This window comes from Protopterus annectens, chromosome 2.part1 (assembly GCF_019279795.1).
Source record: "Protopterus annectens isolate FY-2018-M chromosome 2.part1, PAN1.0, whole genome shotgun sequence".
In the NCBI taxonomy this organism is placed as follows: Eukaryota; Metazoa; Chordata; order Ceratodontiformes; family Protopteridae; genus Protopterus; species Protopterus annectens.
This window is the reverse complement of record NC_056729.1, coordinates 428,570,186-428,582,585: the sequence shown is the minus strand read 5'-3', so window position 1 is coordinate 428,582,585 and position 12,400 is coordinate 428,570,186.

The following is a 12,400-nucleotide window of genomic DNA, read 5'->3' as shown; positions in this document are numbered from 1 at the left end:
CAGTGACAGCTAAATCATAGTTTTTGGATATTTTTGGCTATTTTTAATAAGGTAGTAAAAGCACCCCCCTGCCTGTATGGCGACTGCACAGTCCAAAAAGTACCAAATCCAGGAACGCAGACCAGCAGACTGTGGCAATTATGAAAAATCTTTATTAATGTTGTGCTATAAAGCACATAACAATGGGAATATAAAGCAAACCGGTTTCGGCTGAAAAACAAATAGCCTTCTTCAGTGCATAGAACATCCAAATGACACAAGCAAATTCCCTTATATAGTCAGCATTTAAGGCTCATTAACTCAACCTGATTATTAGCTAATACAAAGCTTAAAAGTGCTCATTCAAACTGGGGGGGGGGGGTAATAAACCCCCCAGTTTAATAATCCATTTCCTTTCCATATTATTAAGAATCTGATGTCATCCAAACTTATTTAATTTGTTACCCCTGACCCGATCAATAATAGTTAAGTGAAAGGATGCCTTATTATATCTGACAGTATGTTTGTAAAGAGCATTGGTTATTCTATGGTGCCTAATATCACTGAAATGCTCTGCGATCCTAAACTTAATGGGAAGTGAAATCTGGCCAATATAAAATGCAGAGCAACTGCACGTAGCCAAATAAACAACCCTGTTTGACAATTAACAAAACAAAAGATTTAGTAAACCTGACTGGTGTTCCTGCTACTAAATTCCTTGGTCTTACAAATTGTAGGACAATATATACAATGACCAATCTTGTACTACAACCGCCTCTCCTTTATCGGCAGATAAAATAACCAAATCATGATTATCAGCCAATTCCTTGATGCATTGAAGTTCAATCTTTCTCCACACCACCAGCTTTCATCCTCCTCACATATGTAAGAATATTCCAAAGTCTCAGTATATGACGATAAAGCATATTTGCTCCCAGTAAACATCATATGATACATACAGGGATGATCTCACCTCCCATTTTCTAGATAGGGGCTATAATTTAGGACATGTACATGCCAGAAACACTGTGGATTCTATGTCTAGGGATTCTCTCCTGGAATATAAAAACAAGCCTCAGGAGCAAGAGTCATTTGTTCGCCTATGGTAGGAATTGAGCCCTTTTAACAAATAGTGTGCAACGACACTGGAATATTTTGATGGCAGAAAGAAGATTATCTGATTTTTTGGGAAACAGATGTCGGTTTTCTTTTAGGAAGGGCAAGAATATGGGCTCCATTTCCAGTCACTATAAACATGGACGCAGTTATGACATATCATTGGTCCATTCCTCTTTACTAGGGTATCAACTAATTGGTTGTTATCCATGTGGTCATTGTATATATTGTCCCAAAATTTGTAAGACCAAGGAATTTAGTAGCAGGAACACCAGTCAGGTTTACCAAATCTCTTGTTTTGCTACTTGTCAAATGGACTGGGTTGTTTATTTGGCTACATGCAGTTGCTCTGCGTTTTATATTGGCCAGACTTCACGTCCGGTTAAGTTTAGGATCGCAGAGCATTTCAGTGGTATTAGGTACCATAGAATAACCAATGCTCTTTACAAACATACTGTCACACCTAATAAGGCGTCCTTTCACTTTACTATTATTGATTGGGTCAGGGGTAACAAATTAAATAAGTTTAGATGGCATCAGATTCTTAATAATATGAAAAGGAAATGGATTATTAAACTGGGGGGTTTATTCCCCCCCAGTTTGAATGAGCACTTTTAAGCTGTGTATTAGCTAATAATCAGGTTGAGTTAATGAGCCTTAATTGCTGACTATATAAGGGAATTTGCTTATGTCATTTGGATGTTCTATGCACTGAAGAAGGCTATTTGTTTTTCAGCCGAAACCGGTTTGCTTTATATTTCCTTTGTTTTGTGCTTTTTAGCACAACATTAATAAATATTTTTCATATTTGCCACAGTCTGCTAGTCTGCATTCTGGTATTTTTAATAAGGGTTTAGGTCTTTCATAGTTTGTATAGCTGTCTAAGGGTTTTTACCTTTTTCTAAGATTTTTTTGTTAAAAAAATTCTCAGTAATAATTTTCTGTGAAAAGTTTCTTCACACCTTTATCTCCTACCTTGTTAAAAAAGTCTTTGCATTGTTATTACTGTCATTGTAGTATTGTTCTAGGAGTAGAGTATTTGTACTTTCTAATGTTTGAATAGTATTGTATAGAACATTGTTCTCTTTGTGTGTGTATGTATGTGTTGCTTATCTGTTGTTCCTTACAAGATGTCCAACAAAAAAAATGCATTACTTGTGGGCATAAGATTTCTCTGCAAGACCTGCACAGTCTGTGTGTTTACTGCCTAGGGGTAGACTATTTAAACATAGAATGCAAGTCCTGTGTTTCCTTTGAGACCAATGTTTTCAGAGCCACACCTCTACCACTCAATGCTCAGTCTCAGACAGCTCAGCTCCAATGTCAACTTCAGAGCCAGGTCAAGTCTGGGTCTAATATGTTCCCTAATTAGGGTCTTTGCATCCTGGAAGACTGACTTCAGTATGATCTTTCTTTGGTGTTTGAAGCTTTTGAAAGGGTCCTCTCCAGAGCTAGAGAAAAGATTCTTCACACTCACTCAGCAATGTCCCAACTCCCTCTGGATTCTGCAGCTTCGACTGACCATTCTGTCCATCAGGGACAGACAACTTCTATTACCTTTGAAGGTTCTCACCGAGTGAGTCCCCATTCTAATTCTAAGACTTCTTTGAAGTGCCCCCAAGAAAAGTCCCAGGAACCTTTGCTGCAAAAGGAGGCATGTTGATTCCTCTCAGGAATCACTTATTTAAGATACTAACTTTGAGGAATGAGAGGGGTCCACTAGGTTTCCAATTAGAAGACATCTCCTTTGGAGACATCTTTGAATTGATGAAGTATAGGCAGGTTGGTTGTCCAATGTTCCCTTTCAAGAAAAGTTAATATTCCTTGAGACTTTTGTGGTTGGCTGATCTACTGCCTGGGTGGTTTCACCCACTAGTGAGCTCATTGATTTGGTCTCACAACAAGCTTGGAAGGACCCCAATATGGTAGAGCCAATTCCAAGGAAAACAGATAAGATCCTCACATCCATCCAAAACAGGTCATATTGGAGCAAGGGTCTCCCAGTCAATGGTATGGGGTTGGTAGCAGCCACAAGGAAGGAGCTTTCTGAGGAAGGAACCCCTGTCCATCCCCCTAACAGGAGTCCAGGGTGCTGGACCAATATGGAATGTGGGCACATGAAAGTTTACTCTTTCTGCGCTAAATTTCCTGACACATATGACTCATTTTCCATGTGATCTGACTAAAGAACTTTTCAAATCCAGACCAGCAATGATTTATAGTTTATTCAAGATTCTTTTTGATTCCAAAAAAATATTGGGGTACTGATTCTAGACCTTAGCTACCTAAATCTGTTTTTGAAACAGACAAAGTTCCAGATAGTCACTGTGCAGTCCATTTTACCTCTACTGAGGAAGGATGACTGGATGTGGTCCATATACTTTCAGCATTCTTACTACCATGTAAAGATAGTGAGGCAATCCATAAGCTTTCTCTCCTTTCAGCTGGGGGAAAGTCACACCCAATTCAGACCACTGTCCTTTGGGCTCATTACAGCCCCCAGGTGTTCACCAAGTGTCTGGCAGTAGTGGCAATTTACCTAAGTCTGCACGGGTTCCAGATGTTCCTTACCACTTCTACCAGAGATCAATTGACTCAGTGCAGGAACTTCTTGATTCACTTCTCTCAACATGTAAGCATAGTATTAAACCCAACAAAAAGCCAGCTAACACTGACTCAAGCAAAATAATTCACAGGGTTCCTCCTGGACACAACATCCCAGATAGCCAGACTCCCAGAATCAAGAGTCCTATCTACCCATCTTTAAGCTTCCAAAGTTGTCTCTCTTCCTGAAATCCCCAGATAGGCTTCTACTTTGTCTATTGGGTCATTGGCTGCAGTGGATCCTCTTATTCAGTGGTCAGTGTTACATCACCCCTTTTTCTTTCCAGTATGACTCACATCAGTATGCAGACATTACATTCTATGGCAGTTGACCTCTCCTTTTGTGTCCTGGGGTCATCCATTCACCTATTCATTTCTGATGGCCACTGTTACCTTAGACACCTTCCTTCTGGGGTTGGAGGGACATTACAAAAGGACGACAGTCCAATGCACATGGTCCATAACAGAAGCCAATCTCATATCATTGATTTAGAGATTAGAGTGGTCCTCCTAGTACTGCAGGCCTTTCAGGACTCTGCGCCCAGAGGTGTGATCTCTATCCCAGACAGACAGCATGGCAGTAAACAGGGGGAACACATTCATACCTGTTATGCCAGGAAGCCATGAGGGTGTGGCCATGGGCAATACCTTCTCAACACTTTCAAGTCATAAAGCACATTCTGGGGAGCTCCAATGTCTTGATGGACAAACTGAGTAGGTATATTCTTCTGCCCCATGACTGGTCCCTTAGTCAAGCAGTAGTATCAATGATTTTCTGTCAGTGGAGCCAGCCTTGCAGTGATCTTTTCACTTTCTACATGAACACTAAGTTCAGCAGCTACTTTGCCCTGATTCCTCCAGAGGGTCAGTCACCAAGGGATGCTCTGTCCACAACTGGCCTCCAGGTCATCTGTATATCTTTCCACCCTTTCCTTTGGTTTCCTATTACCAGATCGAAAGACTGTAATCGCAAATATGAAAAGAGTGACACGTATTGCATGAAAGATGGAAACGCTGAACGTCCAAAATAGAGAAAATTGAAATGTCAAAGTGTAATGGTTGGCCCATCTGCGGTATAGCTCCGTAAGGTAAGTGTGCAATAGATAGGACTTTAGGGTTAGGATGCGAGTTAAGGTAAGTGAACAGATAGGTAATGTATGTAAGATTAAGTGTAGTGTTAGACGTAGGGCTTTATTTAACTGTATGTATGTGTATTATTTATTTTGTTTGGGTGTATGTCTGTAGGGGAAGTGTGTGGTAGTTACGGACCTTAGGGTTAAGGAGGGGTTAAGGATAGTGCATAGATAGTTGTGTATGTGGGGTTTAGTGTAGTGTTGGAAGTAGGGTTTTGTTAAATGCATGTATGTGTATTATTTATTTTTTGGGTGTATGTCTGTAGGAGACGTGTGTGGTAGTTACGGACCTTAGGGTTAAGGAGGGGTTAAGGGTAGTGCATAGTTAGTTGTGTATGTGGGGTTTAGTGTAAGGTTAGAAGTAGGGTTTTGATGCTTTACTTTAGGTTAGAAGTAGGGTTTAGTTAGTGTTTGTATGTGGTTTATTTATTGTATTTGGGTAGGTAGTATGTAGGGCGGCACAGTGGTGCAGCGGTTAACGTTGTCGCCTCACAGCAAGAGGTTCACCGGTTCGATTCTCGGCTGGGGTGCCTTCTGTGTGGAGTTTGCATGTTCTCCCTGTGTTCACGTGGGTTTCCTCCGGGTACTCCGGTTTCCTCCCACATTCCAAAGACATGCATCTGGAGCATTTCTCCCCAGGCCTCCACTGAAAACAGGCTCTGTGGAACCTAGTCGGACTTTCCCAGTCAACAAATGATGAATAAATAAAATAAAATAAATAATGTAGCAGGTGGTGAGGTTGGCCGACTATGACAGTTCATTATTTTATTTTTCGCTGTTTAGTGCTTTCGGGATTTCCGCGGTTCGCATTATAGGTGTCAACGTTTAGGTATTCGCGTAAAGGGTTTTTCCATTTGGTAATATAGACCCTTTCCTTTTATATCTAAGTTTCTAAAGAAAGGCATCAGGTGTAAGGCAATAGTAACTCTCATTGTCCCCGTCTGGCCCCGACAAGTTTGGTCTCCCTTTCTTTCGCCTCATCTAACCTAAAGTTGACCATATGTTTCCTATAATTCCAATGATGGCCAGGCATGCCAGCATTTCCTCTTCTGTTATCAATATATTATTATTAATTTTATTATTATTATTATTTTTTTTTCCAAATTTCTCTTACATAGGCAAATATATCTTACATTTCATAGACATACACCATCAATTGAGAATTTATCTACATCATACCAAAAAGTTCAAGAAAACAGGTCAACTTTTTATTTCCTTATCAAAAGCTATGCTGGGACAAGGTGTTTCTAAATTCACACTATGCAGGTGGCTGATTTATTGTGTTGCTTTTCTCTATACAGAGAAAGGATTAACCCTTCCATACAATCCCAAGGCTCAGTCAGTAAGGGTAGTGGCAGCCTCTACTGCTTTTTTGCTGAAGTTCCCATAGATGAGATTTGTGCTGCAGCTATTTGGTTTACCAGTTCATACTTTTCTATTTCACTATAAGCTGAACATGCAATGTAGATCCCATGCATCCTTCGGCTCCTCCATTCTTTAGAATATCCTTCCATGAGACCACCCCAGAGTTCCTTTAGCTGGGGAATCTGTCCTGCATGTTGAGTGAAATGCTAAAGACAACATTGGACACACAAATTACATACCATAAAGCTGGTTCCATATAGTCTTTGTCTGGCTGGCTCAACCTGCCTCCCCCCACCTCACCCCTTTTGCCAAAATTGTCACTTATGTCTCCTGACTGAGTGACTATACCTGTCCAGAGACTTGTCATATTTTCAGGTACTGGGCTGACTTCTTTCCTTTCTCACTATCTATATGATTTAATAAAAATTCCTTTTTTTCTATTAGATAATATGTTAGATACAATTGGGTAAATGTGATCTGAGGTATTGCAGGGGAAAACAGGGAATTATGGGCTGGGGAGGAGGCAGACCCCTGGATCCAAGAGCTTGGAAAAAAGGTACCAAGGTCAGATATGGTCAGAATAACCCATACATTAAGCCATACAGAAAAGAGACAGCATGGATCCAGTGTTATGGTAAGTATATAACTTTCATTTATATAAGATCTGATGTTGTCAATTTTCATTCTATCCTCAACTTTTGGGTTCAGATCCAGTCTTCAGATCTCACTCAGCCATTACTTTAGCTTGTGGCCACCAAAAAACTCTTTAGCTCCTCCCTTACCCATAATGCAGCAACTTCTAACATACCTCCGATCTTGTTTGCCACTTTCACGAATAGACATGGTCATCTCGAGCAACATTTCATTTTATGATAAGTGCTTTACTCTTTATCTTTACAGATCTATTGCTAGTTATCTTCCCTTCACTTTACACTTAGTGTAGTTATTTTTTTACCATAGTTGATATTGTTGTTTCTATTTCTTTTTCTTCCTTGTACTTCTTTTGTGTATTGCTGTATACCATTGTTGGTATCTTTTTCTTCTTTCCTCTTTTACTCTCTTTCTATATATATGGATATATCTATATATCTATATAGCTATATCTATATATATAGATCCCTATTGGATTACCAAAGTTTCAAAACTTCGAACATCATACGACCAAGACCATATGATCGAAGTTTTGAAACAGCAAACATTTTGAATGGAGATCACCATACAGCACAGAATGGGAAATTTACCGTTTTCCTCACGAGATCTCAGAGTTGGTATTTATAGTTAGCAGGGGGTGTGGGGGTGGCCCCTGCAAAAACATAAAAAAAATTTTTTTTTTTAGTTTTGAAGTTTCAAAACTTTAATTGGCCATATGATGTTTGAAGTGTTGAAACTTCGGTAATCTGATAGGGACCTATATATATATATATATATATATATATATATATATATATATATATATATATATATATGTGTGTGGGTCTACTTCGGTAAACCAACATTTTACTTACCTGACACTCACTTGCCTTAGACTAAAGCACCGACAACTACAGAAGACTGATATCCGGAACACCGACTTCACACGTGAGGTGAGTAACCGCTTGGCCATCCTGAACAAAAACAATTAACAAAACTAAACTAAACCTACTGATGGGGGGGCTTCACCCCCCCTGCACTCCCCTATGAGGGGGGTTTTGCTCCCCACCCCCCCTAAATAAATATACTAATTCTGAGATCACACTACCGTGAGGCGTAAGGGACAAAGTTCAAAAGGATGGCCAAGTGGTTACTTACCTCGAATGCGAAGAAGACCTATATATATATATATATATATATATATATATATATATATATATATATATATATATATATATAAAAAATATATATATATATATATATATATATATATATATATATATATATATATGAAAATGTTTTCCTTTCTGTATTTAGTTTCTTGTTCTTTAGTACAAGATGTCTGAAAAAGGTCCTTCAGGATTTAAAAAGTGCTAAAACTTGTTGCACAAATTGCCCTTGCCTGATGCCCACACTTTATGTGTGTATTGTTTGGGCCTGGACCTTCAAGTTGATTATGCCATTTGTAAAAATTTTAATGTGTGTGCTATTGCAGACAGAAAAAATAAGCTGATGTTGAAGTTTTACTTCCTTCTCAGAAGCTATTTCTGGAGCTCAGTCCCCCACACCAAAAGCAAAGGAGGCTTCTACTAATTTCTGAAGCCTTCTGGATCTTCAGCTCCATCTTTTTTGGATCCACCTAAAAAGAAACATAAATTGGATCTGAAGGCTGCTGTGAACCAACCACCATTGAACCCACTAAAACCTTCCTTGGATCCAAGCACTTCAGATCAGAGGGTATTACCCAGTACCAGATACCCACCTAGTCTGGATCTGATACCTTCAAGAGTACCTTCCCACTTTTTGGAACAAAGGCACTCTAAGTCTCCTTCCTTAGCTTCCTCTTGTTCTTCCAGGAGTTTGACTGAAGCTGATGTGGATAGAATGATGAGGAGGTTCCTTTCGGTGCAGATAAAGATGGGAGTTCTCCCAGTTCCTACCCCTTCAGGCCAGGAGGTCTGTTATTCTACCACTCTGCCAATTCCAGCTCCTTCTCTGATCTGAACTGTCATTTCAGAGCCCTTGGATCTGAGCCTTCCAGGTCCATCTGGTTCAGATCTGAAGATATCCTTATCTTTGGATCCAAAATTTCTCTGAGTGCACTGGCTTCAATGTCCTTGGAGCCAGACGACTCTTGGAGCTGAAGTGCCCTTATCAGGTCTGAGGTGTTAGAGTCAACTTGGAGGTTTTCAAAGCTGTCTCTTCCCCTTGCAGCCTTGGCACTGGACAGTTCAGCTCCGACTTCCGCCTCGGATAGGCTGCCTTCAGGGCAGAGGGAACCGATGGGCCAAAAGCCTGACTTCTCGGCTACATTGTCTTACTTCTCTCTGGAGTGATCTGCCTTGGAGATAGTGAAGAGAGTGTTCTTTGCTTCAGCAGGATGGATGGATCCTACCCCCTTGGATCTTCCCTCTGGATCCCAGATGTCTCTGCTCCTTGGGCCACATTGTTCTGCATCACAGTGACATCGAACTCAAAGTCTCTAGGCTACCCAGCAGGGCTTTACAATCTCTTCTGATACTTCACCAGAGCATTCCACCAAGGAAGTCCCTAGGAAGAGGAAGTGTAAGAGGAGGCACTTGGACTCCCCTCAGGAGTCAGTCACCGAAGATACTGATTTTAATGAAGGAAAAGGGTCCCCAAGATCACCAACTGAAGAGATCTCATTTGGAGACATTCTTGAGATCCTTATGCAGAGGGGTGGTTGGTCCTCCGATAACCCTTACCCAGAGGACTCGGTATTCCTGGAAGCCTTTGGAGCGGGCCCAACTACCTCCTGGGTTACACCATTCACTGATGAGCTCATTGACTTTATTTCTAGGTGGGTGTGTAAGGAACCTGACTCAGCTGAGCCAATCCCTAAGAGACCTGACAAGATTCTGGCTCCACCTGTAGGTAGGAAATTCTTTAGTAAGGGAGTGTCCATACATGCTATGGTCATGGCAGTGGCACAAAGAAGAAACTTGCAGAGTAAAGTTCCTCTGTCCTTCCCCCTAACAGGGAGTCTAGGGCATTGGACAGAATTGGAAAGCATGTCTATGCTTCAGTGACTTTTGACCTTAGGTCACTAAACTACCTGGCATACTTTAAAAGACTACAAAGGCACTTGATAAAGAAACTGTCAGAATCCCTTTGAGAGACCGATACTGCCAAGGCTCATACTGTGGCTTTTCTTTGGGCTACCCTACAGGATATTTCTAATTCATTCATGAGGATGATCTCGCATGCAGCTGAAAGTGCATCTAGCGCAGTGGGTTCAAGCATTTCTATTAGGAGGCATGCCTGGATGTGCTTGTGTGATTTTGCAGAGCCAAGTCCTCACTTGTCAATGCAACCTTTGATGGCAGTTTGTTGTTTGGCCCTAAAGTTAAAGGCACACTCTCCAGGTGTGAAAAAGATGGAAAGACCCTTTCTGCAGTGGACATGAATTTTTCGATTCTTCAAAGATCCTTCTCTAGAAATCAATGGGGAGGTCAAAAAATGCGGCTCAAGAAGTTACAAGGTCCTTTCCAAGATCCAAGTGAAGATATTTCCCCCAGGGGCAGTTGGGGTACTCAAATTGATGACACCCATGTGGCAGAGAAGGCCAGCAGAACCAGGGTCCAGAGATTCCATCTCCAATAGACCATACTAGTGCTACTGAAAGGAGGCCCAGTTGACCACTTCTGGAAGCAGTCTGGGGTCATTTATCCTTGCACCAGAGAGCCTGGCTAGGCGTTATAGAAGATACATGGGTGCAGAGGATTATTTCCAAAGGTTATATAATTGCTTTTCCCTGCCACCTCCACCTGTTTGCAAAATTCCTGATGTTCCACCCAGTCAGAGGAAAGCAGCAGCACTAGAAATACAAAAGCTGCTAGAAAAAAAGAGTCATCCAAGAGGTCCCACCAGACCAGATAGAATCTCAAACTTACTCAAGATTCTTTTGGTGCCAAAGAAAACAGGGACTGGAGATCAGTTCTGGATCTTAGCGAACTGAACAAAACAGTTTGACACAAAGTTTTGGATGGTCATGGTTCAGTCCATTTAGCCTTTTCTAGGCAAGGATGACTGGAAGTGCTCAGGAGACCTACAGGATGCATACTATTACATAAAAATGAACAGACAATCCAGAAGGCATTTACACTTCCAGCTGGGAGCTAGTCACTACCAGTTCAGCGTACTGCCTTATTGTCTCAACACAGCCCCCAGGATGTTCACCAAATGCATGGCAGTAGTGGCAGCTCACCTGAGACTGCAGAGATTCTGAGTGTTTCCATACTTAGGTAACTGTCTCATTACCACCCCAACCAGGCATCTGCTAATAAGAACAAAGGATTAGGTACTCCAGACTTGCTCTCTTCTGGGAATAACCATAAACTACAACACGTCTCAGTCACAACCATCTCAAACATTGAAATTTATAGGAGCAGTTTTCAGCATGGTTTAATTGACAGATTCTCTTCCTCTCTCAAGAGTGCAGACTATCAGATTCCAGGTCAGAAAAATAATTTATAGTACCACAATTTCAACCTGTTTGAGTCTTCATGCCATGGGGTCAATGTCAGCAGACATAATTTTAGTTTCCCCTAGCAAGGTACATATGATAATTTTCAATGGATGTTAGGAACACATTGGTTGATTCTTTATCAACACATGTCAGCCCAAACAAGAATCACTCAGGTATGCAAGAGATACCTTTGGTGGTGGATTCAATCAGATCAAATAATCCAAGGTCACCCTTTTGTTTTTCCTCAACCCAAGGCTGTAGTGACCATCAACCCAAGGCTGTAATGACCATGGACACTTCCCAGATTGGGCACGGGTCGGCTTCTTGGGGAAGACAGTCCAATGCACTTGGTTCCCTGAAGAGGCCAATACACATATCGGTGTCCTGGAAATGAGATCAGTGCTCTTAATGTTGCCAGCCTTTCAAGATTCTCTCCCTTTCAGGAAATTGCACCACAGACAGACAACATGTCAGTAGTCTGGTACATAAAAAAAAAAAAAAAAAAAAAGGCTGATCCAGGTCTTAGCCCTTGTGTGGAAAAGCGCTCAGAGTGTGGCAATGGGTGAGCTCTTCCAACCACTTTCTGATAACAACACACATTCAGGTGAAGTCCAGAGTGATAGCAGACAAATTAAACAGGTCCATTCTTCTACCTCATGAGTGGTCTCTCAACATGAAAGTGACAAAAATGATTTTCCATCAATGGGGCCAACCTTGCTGTGATCTTTTTGCTTCTCCCCTAAACAACAAGTGCAGCAGCTTCTTTGTCCTGACCCCCCCACCCCACCAGGGAAATCACCGAAGAATGCTCCATTTCATAATTGGCCCCCTGGTCACCTTTATGCTTACCCACCAACTTCCCTAATTGTAAAATTTCTACAGAAAGCTGCCAGGTTGAAGAGCACAGTCATCCTCACCATCCTTACTACACCTTATTGGCCTTGACAGATTTAGTTGCCCTTCCTTTGGCCTCATCTGCTTTACCCACCTTGGATTCTGGATCTGATTCCAGACCTCCTGTCTCACTTGACAGGCATGATTCATCTGGATCTCTCAAACCTCAAGCTAACAGCATGGATTCTCC